Source organism: Triticum dicoccoides, chromosome 4A, assembly GCF_002162155.2.
Source record: "Triticum dicoccoides isolate Atlit2015 ecotype Zavitan chromosome 4A, WEW_v2.0, whole genome shotgun sequence".
In the NCBI taxonomy this organism is placed as follows: domain Eukaryota; kingdom Viridiplantae; phylum Streptophyta; class Magnoliopsida; order Poales; family Poaceae; genus Triticum; species Triticum dicoccoides.
The window spans coordinates 337,861,805-337,874,753 of record NC_041386.1 but is presented as its reverse complement, the minus strand read 5'-3'; positions in this window follow the sequence as shown (position 1 = coordinate 337,874,753).

The window sequence follows — 12,949 nt, the reverse complement described above, 5'->3', positions numbered from 1 at the left end:
CTCATATTGGCTCCTACATATCATACGAAGATCTTTATCGGTCAGACCGCATAACAACATACATTGTTCCCTTTGTCATCGGTATGTTTACTTGCCCGAGATTCGATCGTCGGTATCTCAATACCTAGGTCAATCTCATTACTAGCAAGTCTCTTTACTCGTTCCGTAATACATCATCCCGCAACTAACTCATTAGTTGCAATGCTTGCAAGGCTTAAGTGATGTGCATTATCGAGAGGGCCCAGAGATACCTCTCCGACAATCGGAGTGACAAATCCTAATCTCGAAATACGCCAACCCAGCAAGTACCTTCGGAGACACCTGTAGAGCACCTTTATAATCACCCAGTTATGTTGTGACCTTTGGTAGCACACAAAGTGTTCCTCCGGTAAACGGGAGTTGCATAATCTCATAGTCATAGGAACATGTATAAGTCATGAAGAAAGCAATAGCAACATACTAAACGATCATGTGCTAAGCTAACAGAATGGGTCATGTCAATCACATCATTCTCCTAATGACGTGATCCCGTTAATCAAATGACAACTCATGTCTATGGTTAGGAATCTTAACCATCTTTGATCAACGAGCTAGTCAAGTAGAGGCATACTAGTGACACTCTGTTTGTTTATGTATTCACACATGTATTATGTTTCCGGTTAATACAATTCTAGCATGAATAATAAACATTTATCATGATATAAGGAAATAAATAATAACTTTATTATTGCCTCTAGGGCATATTTCCTTTAGTCTCCCACTTGCACTAGAGTCAATAATCTATATTACACAGTAATGATTCTAACACCCATGGAGCCTTGGTCATGATCATGTTTTGCTCGTGGAAGAGGCTTAGTCAGCGGGTCTGCAACATTCAGATCCGTATGTATCTTGCAAATTTCTATGTCTCCCACCTGGACTAGATCCCGGATGGAATTGAAGCGTCTCTTGATGTACTTGGTTCTCTTGTGAAATCTGGATTCCTTCGCCAAGGCATTTGCACCAGTATTGTCACACAAGATTTTCATTGGACCCGATGCACTAGGTATGACACCTAGATCGGATATGAACTCCTTCATCCATACTCCTTCATTTGTTGCTTCCGGAGCAGCTATGTACTCCGCTTCACATGTAGATCCCGCCACGACGCTTTGTTTAGATCTGCACCAACTGACAGCTCCTCCATTCAATGTAAACACGTATCCGGTTTGCGATTTAGAATCATCCGGATCAATGTCAAAGCTTGCATCAACGTAACCATTTAAGATGAGTTCTTTGTCACCTCCATAAACGAGAAACATATCCTTAGTCCTTTTCAGGTACTTCAGGATGTTCTTGACTGCTGTCCAGTGATCCACTCCTGGATTACTTTGGTACCTCCCTGCTAGACTTATAACAAGGCACACATCAGGTCTGGTACACAGCATTGCATACATGATAGAGTCTATGGCTGAAGCGAACATCTTTCATTTTCTCTCTATCTTCTGCAGTGGTCGGGCATTGAGTCTTACTCAACTTCACACCTTGTAACACAGGCAAGAACCCTTTCTTTGCTTGATCCATTTTGAACTTCTTCAAAACTTTGTCAAGGTATGTGCTTTGTGAAAGTCCAATTAAGCATCTTGATCTATCTCTATAGATCTTAATGCCCAATATGTAAGCAGCTTCACCGAGGTCTTTCATTGAAAAACTCTTATTCAAGTATCCCTTTATGCTATCCAAAAATTCTATATCATTTCCAACCGGCAATATGTCATCCACATATAATATCAGAAATGCTATAGAGCTCCCACTCACTTTCTTGTAAATACAGGCTTCTCCAAAATCTATATAAAACCAAATGCTTTGATCACACTATCAAAGCATTTATTCCAACTCCGAGAGGCTTGCACCTGTCCATAAATGGATCGCTGGAGCTTACACACTTGGTTAGCTCCCTTTGGATCGACAAAACCTTCCGGTTGCATCGTATACAACTCTTCTTCCAGAAATCCATTTAGGAATGCAGTTTTGACATCCATCTGCCATATTTCATAATCATAAAATGCGGCAATTGCTAACATGATTTAGACAGACTTAAGCATCGCTACGGGTGAGAAGGTCGCATCGTAGTCAATCCCTTGAACTTGTGGAAAACCTTTCGTAACCAATCGAGCTTTGTAGACAGTAACATTACCGTCAGCGTCAGTCTTCTTCTTGACGATCCATTTATTCTCAATTTCTTGCCGATCATCGGGCAAGTCAACCAAAGTCCACACTTTGTTCTCATACATGGATCCCATCTCAGATTTCATGGCTTCAAGCCATTTTGCGGAATCTGGGCTCACCATCGCTTCTTCATAGTTCGTAGGTTCATCATGATCTAGTAGCATGACTTCCAGAACAGGATTACCATACCACTCTGGTGCGGATCTTACTCTGGTTGATCTACGAGGATCAGTAGCAACTTGGTCTGAAGTTCCATGATCATCATCATTAACTTCCTCACTAGTTGGTGTAGGTGTTACAGAAACCGATTTCTGTGATGTACTACTTTCCAATAAGGGAGCAGGTACAGTTACCTCATCAAGTTCTACTTTCCTCCCACTCACTTCTTTCGAGAGAAACTCCTTCTCTAGAAAGGATCCATTCTTAGCAATGAATGTCTTGCCTTCGGATCTGGGATAGAAGGTGTACCCAACAGTCTCCTTTGGGTATCCTATGAAGCCACATTTCTCCGATTTGGGTTCGAGCTTATCAAGTTGAAGCTTTTTCACATAAGCATCGCAGCCCCAAGCTTTCAGAAACGACAACTTTGGCTTCTTGCCAAACCACAGTTCGTAAGGCGTCGTCTCAACGGATTTTGATGGTGCCCTATTTAACGTGAATGCGGCTGTCTCTAAAGCATAACCCAAAACGATAGTGGTAAATCTGTAAGAGACATCATAGATCACACCATATCTAGTAAAGTATGATTACGACGTTCAGACACACCATTACGCTGTGGTGTTCCCGGTGGCGTGAGTTGCGGAACTATTTCGCATTGTTTCAAATGTAGACCAAACACGTAACTCAAATATTCTCCTCCATGATCAGATCATAGAAACTTTATTTTCTTGTTACGATGATTTTCAACTTCACTCTGAGATTCTTTGAACTTTTCAAATGTTTTAGACTTATGCTTCATCAAGTAGATATATCCATATCTGCTTACATCATCTGTGAAGGTGAGAAAATAATAATATCCGGCACGAGTCTCAACATTCATCAGACCACATACATCTGTATGTATGATTTCCAACAAATCTGTTGCTCTCTCCATAGTTCCCGAGAACGGCATTTTAGTCATCTTGCCCATGAGGCACGGTTCGCAAGTACCAAGTGATTCATAATCAAGTGGTTCCAAAAGTCCATCGGTATGGAGTTTTTTCATGCACTTTATACCGATATGACCTAAATGGCAGTGCCACAAATAAGTTGCACTATCATTATCAACTCTGCATCTTTTGGCTTCAACATTATGAGTATGTGTATCACTACTATCGAGATTCATCAAAAATAGACCACTCTTCAAGGGTACATGACCATAAAAGATATTACTCATATAAATAGAACAACCATTATTCTCTGATTTAAATGAATAACTGTCTCGCATCAAACAAGATCCAGATATAATGTTCATGCGCAACGCTGGCACCAAATAACAATTATTTAGGCCTAATACTAATCCCGAAGGTAGATGTAGAGGTAGCGCGCCGACCGCGATCACATCGACTTTGAAACCATTTCCCACGCACATCGTCACCTCATCCTTTGCCAGTGTTCGCTTAATCTGTAGTCCCTGTTTCAAGTTGCAAATATTAGCAACAGAACCAGTATCAAATACCCAGGTGCTACTACGAGCTCTAGTAAGGTACACATCAATAACATGTATATCACATATACCTTTGTTCACCTTGCCATCCTTCTTACCGCCAAATACTTGGGGCAGTTCCACTTCCAGTGACCAGTCTGCTTGTAGTAGAAGCACTCAGTTTCAGGCTTAGGTCCAGACTTGGGTTTCTTCTCCTGAGCACCAACTTGCTTGCTGTTCTTCTTGAAGTTCCCCTTCTTCTTCCCTTTACCCTTTTTCTTGAAACTAGTGGTCTTGTTGACCATCAACACTTGATGCTCCTTCTTGATTTCTACCTCCGCAGCTTTTAGCATTGCGAAGAGCTCGGGAATTGTCTTATTCATACCTTGCATATTATAGTTCATCACGAAGCTCTTGTAGCTTGGTGGGCGTGATTGAAGAACTCTGTCAATGACACTATCAACCGGAAGATTAACTCCTAGCTGAGTCAAGTGATTATGGTGCCCAAACATTCTGAGTATGTGTTCACTGACAGAATTATTCTCCTCCATCTTGCAGCTGTACAACTTATTGGAGACTTCATATCTCTCAATCCGGGAATTTGCTTGAAATATTAACTTCAACTCCTGGAACATCTCATATGCTCCATGACATTCAAAACGTCCTTGAAGTCCCGGTTCCAAGCCGTAAAGCATGGCACACTGAACTATCGAGTAGTCATCAACACACAACTGCCAGACATTCACAATGTCTGCAGTTGCTGGCACAGGAGGTACACCTAGCGGTGCTTCCAGGACGTAACTCTTCTGTGCAGCAATGAGGATAATCCTCAAGTTATGGAACCAGTCCGTGTAATTGCTACCATCATCTTTCAACTTTGCTTTCTCAAGGAACGCATTAAAATTCAACGGAACAACAACACGGGCCATCTATCTACAATCAAACATAGACAAGCAAGATACTATCAGGTACTAAGTTCATGATAAATTCAAGTTCAATTAATCATATTACTTAAGAACTCCCACTTAGAAAGATATCCCTCTAATCCTCTAAGTGATCACGTGATCCAAATCAACTAAACCATAACCGATCATCACGTGAAATGGAGTAGCTTTCAATGGTGAACATCACTATGTTGATCACATCTACTATATGATTCACGCTCGACCTTTCAGTCTCAGTGTTCCGAGGCCATATCTGCATATGCTAGGCTCGTCAAGTTTAACCCAAGTATTCTGCGTGTGCAAAACTGGCTTGCACCCGTTATAGATGGACGTAGATCTTATCACACCCGATCATCACGTGGTGTCTGGGCACGACGAACTTTGGCAACGGTGCATACTCAGGGAGAACACTTTTATCTTGAAATTTAGTGAGAGATCATCTTATAATGCTACTGTCAAACAAAGCAAGATAAGATGCATAAAAGATAAACATCACATGCAATCAATATATGTGATATGATATGGCCATCATGATCTTGTGCTTGTGATCTCCATCTCCGAAGCACCCTCATGATCACCATCGTCACCGGTGCGACACCTTGATCTCCATCGTAGCATCGTTGTCGTCTCGCCAAGCTTATGCTTCCACGACTATCGCTACCGCTTAGTGATAAAGTAAAGCATTACAGGGCGATTGCATTGCATACAATAAAGCGACAACCATACGGCTCCTGCCACTTGCCGATAACTCGGTTACAAAACATGATCATCTCATACAATAAAATTTAGCATCATGTCTTGACCATATCACATCACCACATGCCGTGCAAAAACAAGTTAGACGTCCTCTACTTTGTTGTTGCAAGTTTTACGTGGCTGCTATGGGCTTTAGCAAGAACCGTTCTTACCTACGCATCAAAAACCACAACGATAGTTTGTCAAGTTGGTGTTGTTTTAACCTTCGCAAGGACCGGGCGTAGCCACACTCGGTTCAACTAAAGTTGGAGAAACTGACACCCGCCAGCCACCTGTGTGCAAAGCATGTCGGTAGAACAAGTCTCGCGTAAGCATACGCGTAATGTCGGTACGGGCCGCTTCATCCAACAATACCGCCGAACCAAAGTATGACATGCTGGTAAGCAGTATGACTTATATCGCCAACAACTCACTTGTGTTCTACTCGTGCATATAACATCAACGCATAAAACCTGGCTCGGATGCCACTGTTGGGGAACGTAGTAATTTCAAAAAATTTCCTACGCACACGCAAGATCATGGTGATGCATAGCAACAAGAGGGGAGAGTGTTGTCCACGTACCCTCGTAGACCAAAAGCGGAAGCGTTAGCACAACACGGTTGATGTAGTCGTACGTCTTCACTTTCTGACCGATCAAGTACCGAACATACGGCACCTCTGAGTTCAACACACATTCAGCCCGATGACACCCCTCGAACTCCGATCCAGTCGAGTGTTGAGGGAGAGTTTCGTCAGCACGACGGCGTGGTGACGATATTGATGTTCTACTGATGCAGGGCTTCACCTAAGCACCTCTACAGTATTATCGAGGTGGACTATGGTGGAGGGGGGCACCGCACACGAGTAAGAGATCAATGATCAATTGTTGTGTCTATGGGGTGTCCCCCTGCACCCGTATATAAAGGAGCAAGGGGGGTGTGGCCGGCCATAGGAGGAGGCGTGCAGGAGGAGTCCTACTCCCACCAGGAGTAGGACTCCCCTCCTTTTTCCTAGTTGGATTTGGACTTGGGGGGGAAGGAGGAGAGAGGGGAATGGAAAGGAGGGTGCTGCCCCCCTCCTTGTCCAATTCGGACTTGGGGGGCAGGGGCGCGCGGCTGCCCCTTTGCCGCCTCTCCTCTTCCTCCACTTGGGCCCGTAAGGCCCAATAGCCTCCGGGGGGTTCCGGTAACCCCTCCGGTACTCCAGTAAAATCACTATTTCACCCGAAACACTTCCGGTATCCAAACATAGGCTTCCAATATATCAATCTTCATGTCTCGACCATTTCGAGACTCCTAGTCATGTCCGTGATCACATACGGGACTCCGAACAACCTTCGGTACATCAAAACACATAAACTCATAATAAAACTATCATCGTAACGTTAAGCGTGCGGACCCTACGGGTTCGAGAACTATGTAGACATGACTGAGACACGTCTCCGGTCAATAACCAATAGCGGAACCTGGATGCTCATATTGGCTCCTACATATTCTATGAAGATCTTTATCGGTCAGACCGCATAACAACATACGTTGTTCCCTTTGTCATCAGTATGTTTACTTGCCCGAGATTCGATCGTCGGTATCTCAATGCCTAGTTCAGTCTCGTTACTAGCAAGTCTCTTTACTTGTTCCGTAATACATCATCCCGCAAGTAACTCATTAGTTGCAATGCTTGCAAGGCTTAAGTGATGTGCATTACCAAGAGGGCCCAGAGATACCTCTCCGACAATCGGAGTGACAAATCCTAATCTCGAAATACGCCAACCCAACAAGTACCTTCGGAGACACATGTAGAGCACATTTATAATCACCCAGTTACGTTGGGATGTTTGGTAGCACACAAAGTGTTCCTCCGGTAAACGGGAGTTGCATAATCTCATAGTCATAGGAACATGTATAAGTCATGAAGAAAGCAATAGCAACATACTAAACGATCGTGTGTTAAGCTAACGGAATGGGTCATGTCAATCACATCATTCTCCTAATGACGTGATCCCGTTAATCAAATGACAACTCATGTCTATGGTTAGGAAACTTAACCATCTTTGATCAATGAGCTAGTCAAGTAGAGGCATACTAGTGACACTCTGTTTGTTTATGTATTCACACATGTATTATGTTTCCGGTTAATACAATTCTAGCATGAATAATAAACATTTATCATGATATAAGGAAATAAATAATAACTTTATTATTGCCTCTTGGGCATATTTCCTTCATAGAGCCCCTGATGCTTGGTCGCTTGCCAAAGTCTTCGCGGGTTCGGGGGCGTTGTCCTATGATACGTCTCCATCGTATCTATAATTTTTGATTGTTCCATGCCAATATTATTCAACTTTCATATACTTTTTGGCAACTTTTTATACAATTTTTGGGACTAACATATTGATCCAGTGCCTAGTGCCAGTTCCTGTTTGTTGCATGTTTTTTCTTTCACACAAAACCCATACCAAACGGACTCCAAACGGAATAAAAACTGACGGAGATATATTTTGGAATATTTATGAATTTTGGTAAGTGGAATCATCGCGAGACGGTGCCCGAGGGGGGCACGAGGTAGGCGGGCGCGCCCCAGGGAGTCAGGTGCACCCCTAACCCTCGTGGCCACCCCGTAAGGCGGTTGGAGCCCTTCTTTCGCCGCAAGAAAGCTAATATCCAGATAGAGACCGTGTTAGAATTTCAGCCCAATCGGAGTTATGGATCTCTGGGAATATAAGAAACGGTGAAAGGGAAGAATCTGAGAACGCAGAAACAGAGAGAGACAGGGAGATAGATCCAATCTTGGAGGGGCTCTCGCCCCTCCCACGCCATGGGAGCCAAGGACCAGAGGGGAAACCCTTCTCCCACCTAGGGAGGAGGTCAAGGAAGAAGAAGAAGAAGGGGGGCCCTCTCCCCCTTGCTTCCGGTGGCGCCGGAGCGCTGCCGGGGCCATCATCATCACCGCCATCTTCATCAACAACTTCACCGCCATCATCACCAACTCTTCCCCCCTCTTTGCAGCGGTGTAACCTCTCTCTTACCCTCTGTAATCTCTACTTAAACATGGTGCTCAACGCTATATATTATTTCCCAATGATGTATGGCTATCCTATGATGTTTGAGTAGATCTGTTTTGTCCTAATGGCTATTTGATGATCGTGATTGTTTGAGTTGTATGTTTTATTATTGGTGCTGTCCTATGGTGCTCTCCATGTCGCGCAAGCGTGATGGATTCCCGCTGTAGGGTTTGCAATATGCTATGATTTGCTTATGGTGGGTGGCGTGAGTGGCAGAAGCACAGACCCGAGTAAGTAGGTTGTTTGCGTATGGGATAAAGGGGACTTGATGCTTTAATGCTATGGTTGGGTTTTACCTTAATGAATCTTTCGTAGTTGTGGATGCTTGCTAGAGTTCCAATCATAAGTGCATATGATCCAAGTAGAGAAAGTATGTTAGCTTATGCCTCTCCCTCAAATAAAATTGCAATAATGATTACGGGTCTAGTTATCGATTTCCTAGGGACAAATAACTTTCTTGTTGACAAAAGCTCTCTACTAAAACTAATTTAGTTGTGTCTTTATCTAAACAGCCCTTAGCTTTTATTTTCGTGTTCTTTACTTTCTTGCAAGCTTACCCAAAAACACCTACAAAGTACTTCTAGTTTCATACTTGTTCTAGGTAAAGTGAACGTCAAGCGTGCGTAGAGTTGTATCGATGGTCGATAGAACTTGAGGGAATATTTGTTCTACCTTTAGCTCCTCATTGGGTTCGACACTCTTACTTATCGAAAGAGGCTACAATTGATACCCTATACTTGTGGGTTATCAAGACCTTTTTCTGGCGCCGTTGCCGGGGAGCAATAGTGTGGGGTGAATATTCTTGTGTGTGCTTGTTTGCTTTATCACTAAGTAATTTTTATTTTCTGTTCTTAGTTGTTCTCTCTCTTTAATTATGGATATGGAACACGAAATACCAAAAAAATTAGGTGTACTTGATGCTCATGGAGATGGGGAACCTCCTAAAACCCTCGATGCTGGTTATGTGAAAGGTATTATGTACTACTCTAATAATCCTGAGAAAACTCCATTCAATTATGCAATGGGATTAACGTTGGATCAACATGAATACTTTAGGGATTACCGTTTGACACAAAAAGGGAAACTATTATGGGATCAAATTCATATATTGAAGTGGTATGCTAGACAACTATGCTTGAGATATGATTATACTTGTTGCTCTAAGGTGAAGGCTCCACACCTTCCCTTTTCATGTGAATTTAATGATAATGAAACCTTGGCTTCTTATGCTAATGGTATATATGATTACTATGATGTGGAACAAATAGAAGAATTTGTTGCTTTTAAGGGTGCTTATGAAATTGAATCTATGTTTAAAGAGTTTGAAGATTTTGATGATGTTGTTTATACACCTGAAAGTTTAGCTATCCTGAAATATTGTTATAAGAATTATGAATACAATTACGAAATTAATGCGCTTATTAAGGAAGTCTCCATTGTCCAAGAAGAGACTAATATTTTGCAGGTGTCTATGGAAGAAGAAATTGATGAAACTGTGAGCTCATTGGATAAAAAAGATGAGGAAGAGAGCGAAGAACAAAAGGAGGAAGAGCGGATTGATCACCCGTGCCCACCTTCTAATGAGAGTAACTCTTCAACTCATACATTGTTTAATTCCCCTTCATGCTTACCGAAGGATGATTGCTATGATGATTGTTGTGATCCCTTGGATTCTCTTGAAATATCCCTTTTTGATGATTCTTGCTATGCTTGTGGCCAAAATGCCAATATGAATTTTGCTTATGGAGATGAACTTGCTATAGTTCCTTATGTTAAACATGAAATTGTTGCTATTGCACCCACGCATGATAGTCCTATTATCTTTTTGAATTCTCCCAACTACACTATATCGGAGGCACTTATTAAGGATTATATTGATGGGTTGCCTCTTAATACCACACATGATGATTTTAATAGATATAATATGCATGTGCTTTCTGCTCCTACTTGCAATTATTATGAGAGAGGAACTATATCTCCACTTCTCTATGTGTCCGACACGATAAAATTGCAAGAAACTGTTTATACTATGCATTGGCCTTTACTTTGTGTGCATGAATTGTTCTTTTATTACATGCCGATGCATAGGAAGAGAGTTAGACTTCGTTGTTACATGATATATGTTACTTTGTGCTCACTACTAAATGCCAAATCATTGTTAATTAAAATTGGCTTTGATATACCTTGGGATCCGGGTGGATTCACTACTTGAGCACTATATGCCTAGCTTAATGGCTTTAAAGAAAGCGCTGCCAGGGAGACAACCCGGAAGTTTTAGAGAGTCATTTATTTCTGTTGAGTGCTTTCATATAGTTTAAAAACAACAAAAATAAAGAGGGGAACCCAAAATTTTCTAAAAGAAAAGTGAAAGTGAGAGAGACGAGCATTGTGAAAGTGGGAGACGTCCTTGAACTTTGTTCATGCCCATGGTAACTTTGTGAATCTTAATTACAGAAAATTTTCAACAAAAATAATTATCCCCTTGTACAATTCCATTGTATTATAAAAATAATGTGCCAAGGTTTGCCTTTAGGATGTTTACATTTGCTTGATGGTTTGTACGGTGAAGGACAGAAACTTTGGCTGTAGTGCACGATTTTACATTTTTATCTGGAACGTCAAATGGTTCTGATTCTTTTTGCACTGTCTTCCTATACAAATTTTGTATTTTTACTAATTTTTGTAGAATTGTTCAAGTAACATAAGTATGGTGAATGTTCAGATTGCTGCAGACTGTTCTGTTTTAGACAGATTCTGTTTTTGATGCATAGTTTGCTTGTTTTGATGAAACTATCAATTTATATCAGTGGATTAAGCCATGAAAAAGTTATATTACAGTAGACACAATGCAAAAACAAAATATGAATTGGTTTGCAACAGTTCCTAGTGTAGTGATTTGCTTTATTATACTAACGGATCTTACCGAGTTTTCTGTTGAAGTTTTGTGTGGATGAAGTGTTCGATGATTGAGAAGGTCTCGATGTGAGAAGAAGGAAGAGAGGCAAGAGCTCAAGCTTGGGGATGCCTGAGGAACCCCAAGTAAATATTCAAGGAGACTCAAGCGTCTAAGCTTGGGGATGCTGGGGAGGCATCCCCTCTTTCTTCAACAAATATCGGTATGTTTTCGGATTCGTTTCGTTCATGCGATATGTGCAAGTCTTGGAGCGTCTTTTGCATTTAGTTTTCATTTTTCTTTTATGCACCATGCTGGTTGATATAGTCCTTGGTTTATTTATAGAATTCTCATTGCACTTCACTTATATTTTTTGAGTATGGCTTTATAGAATGCTTCATGTGCTTCATTTATATCATTTGAAGTTTGGATTGCCTGTTTCTCTTCACTTAGACAACCGCCATTTGTAGAATTCTCTTTTGCTTCACTTATATTTGTTAGAGCACGGGCATATCTTTTGTAGAAAGAATTAAACTCTCTTGCTTCACTTATATCTGTTTAGAGAGATGACAGGAACTGGTCATTCACATGGTTAGTCATAAAATCCTACATAAACTTGTAGATCGCTGAATATGATATGTTTGATTCCTTGCAATAGTTTTGCAATATAAAGATGGTGATATTAGAGTCATGCTAGTCGAGTAATTGGGAAATTGAGAAATACTTGTGTTGAGGTTTGCAAGTCCCGTAGCATGCACGTATGGTGAACTGTTATGTAACGAAGTCGGAGCATGAGGTGTTTATTGATTGTCTTCCTTATAAGTGGCGGTCGGGGACGAGCGATGGTCTTTTCCTACTAATCTATCCCCCTAGGAGCATGCGCATAGTACTTTGTTTCGATGACTAATAGATTTTTGCAATAAGTATGTGAGTTCTTTATGACTAATGTTGAGTCCATGTATTATACGCACTCTCACCCTTCCATCATTGCTGGCCTCTCTAGTACCGCGCAACTTTCGCCGGTATCATAAACCCACCATATACCGTCCTCAAAACAGCTGGAGCATTTATTGTCATATTGCTTTGCATGATCGTAAGATAGCTAGCATGATGTTTTCATGGCTTGTCCGTTTTTTGATGTCATTGCTACGCTAGATCATTGCACATCCCGGTACACCGCCGGAGGCATTCATATAGAGTCATACATTTGTTCTAGTATCGAGTTGTAATATTGAGTTGTAAGTAAATAAAAGTGTGATGATCATCATTATTAGAGCATTGCCCCAGTGAGGAAAGGATGATGGAGACTATGATTCCCCCACAAGTCAGGATGAGACTCTAGACGAAAAAAAAGAAAAAAAGAGAAAGGACAAAAAAAGAAGGCCCAAAAAAAAACAAAAACAAAAAAAATGAGAGAAAAAGAGAGAAGGGGCAGTGCTACTATCCTTTTTCCACACTTGTGCTTCAAAGTAGCACCATGTTC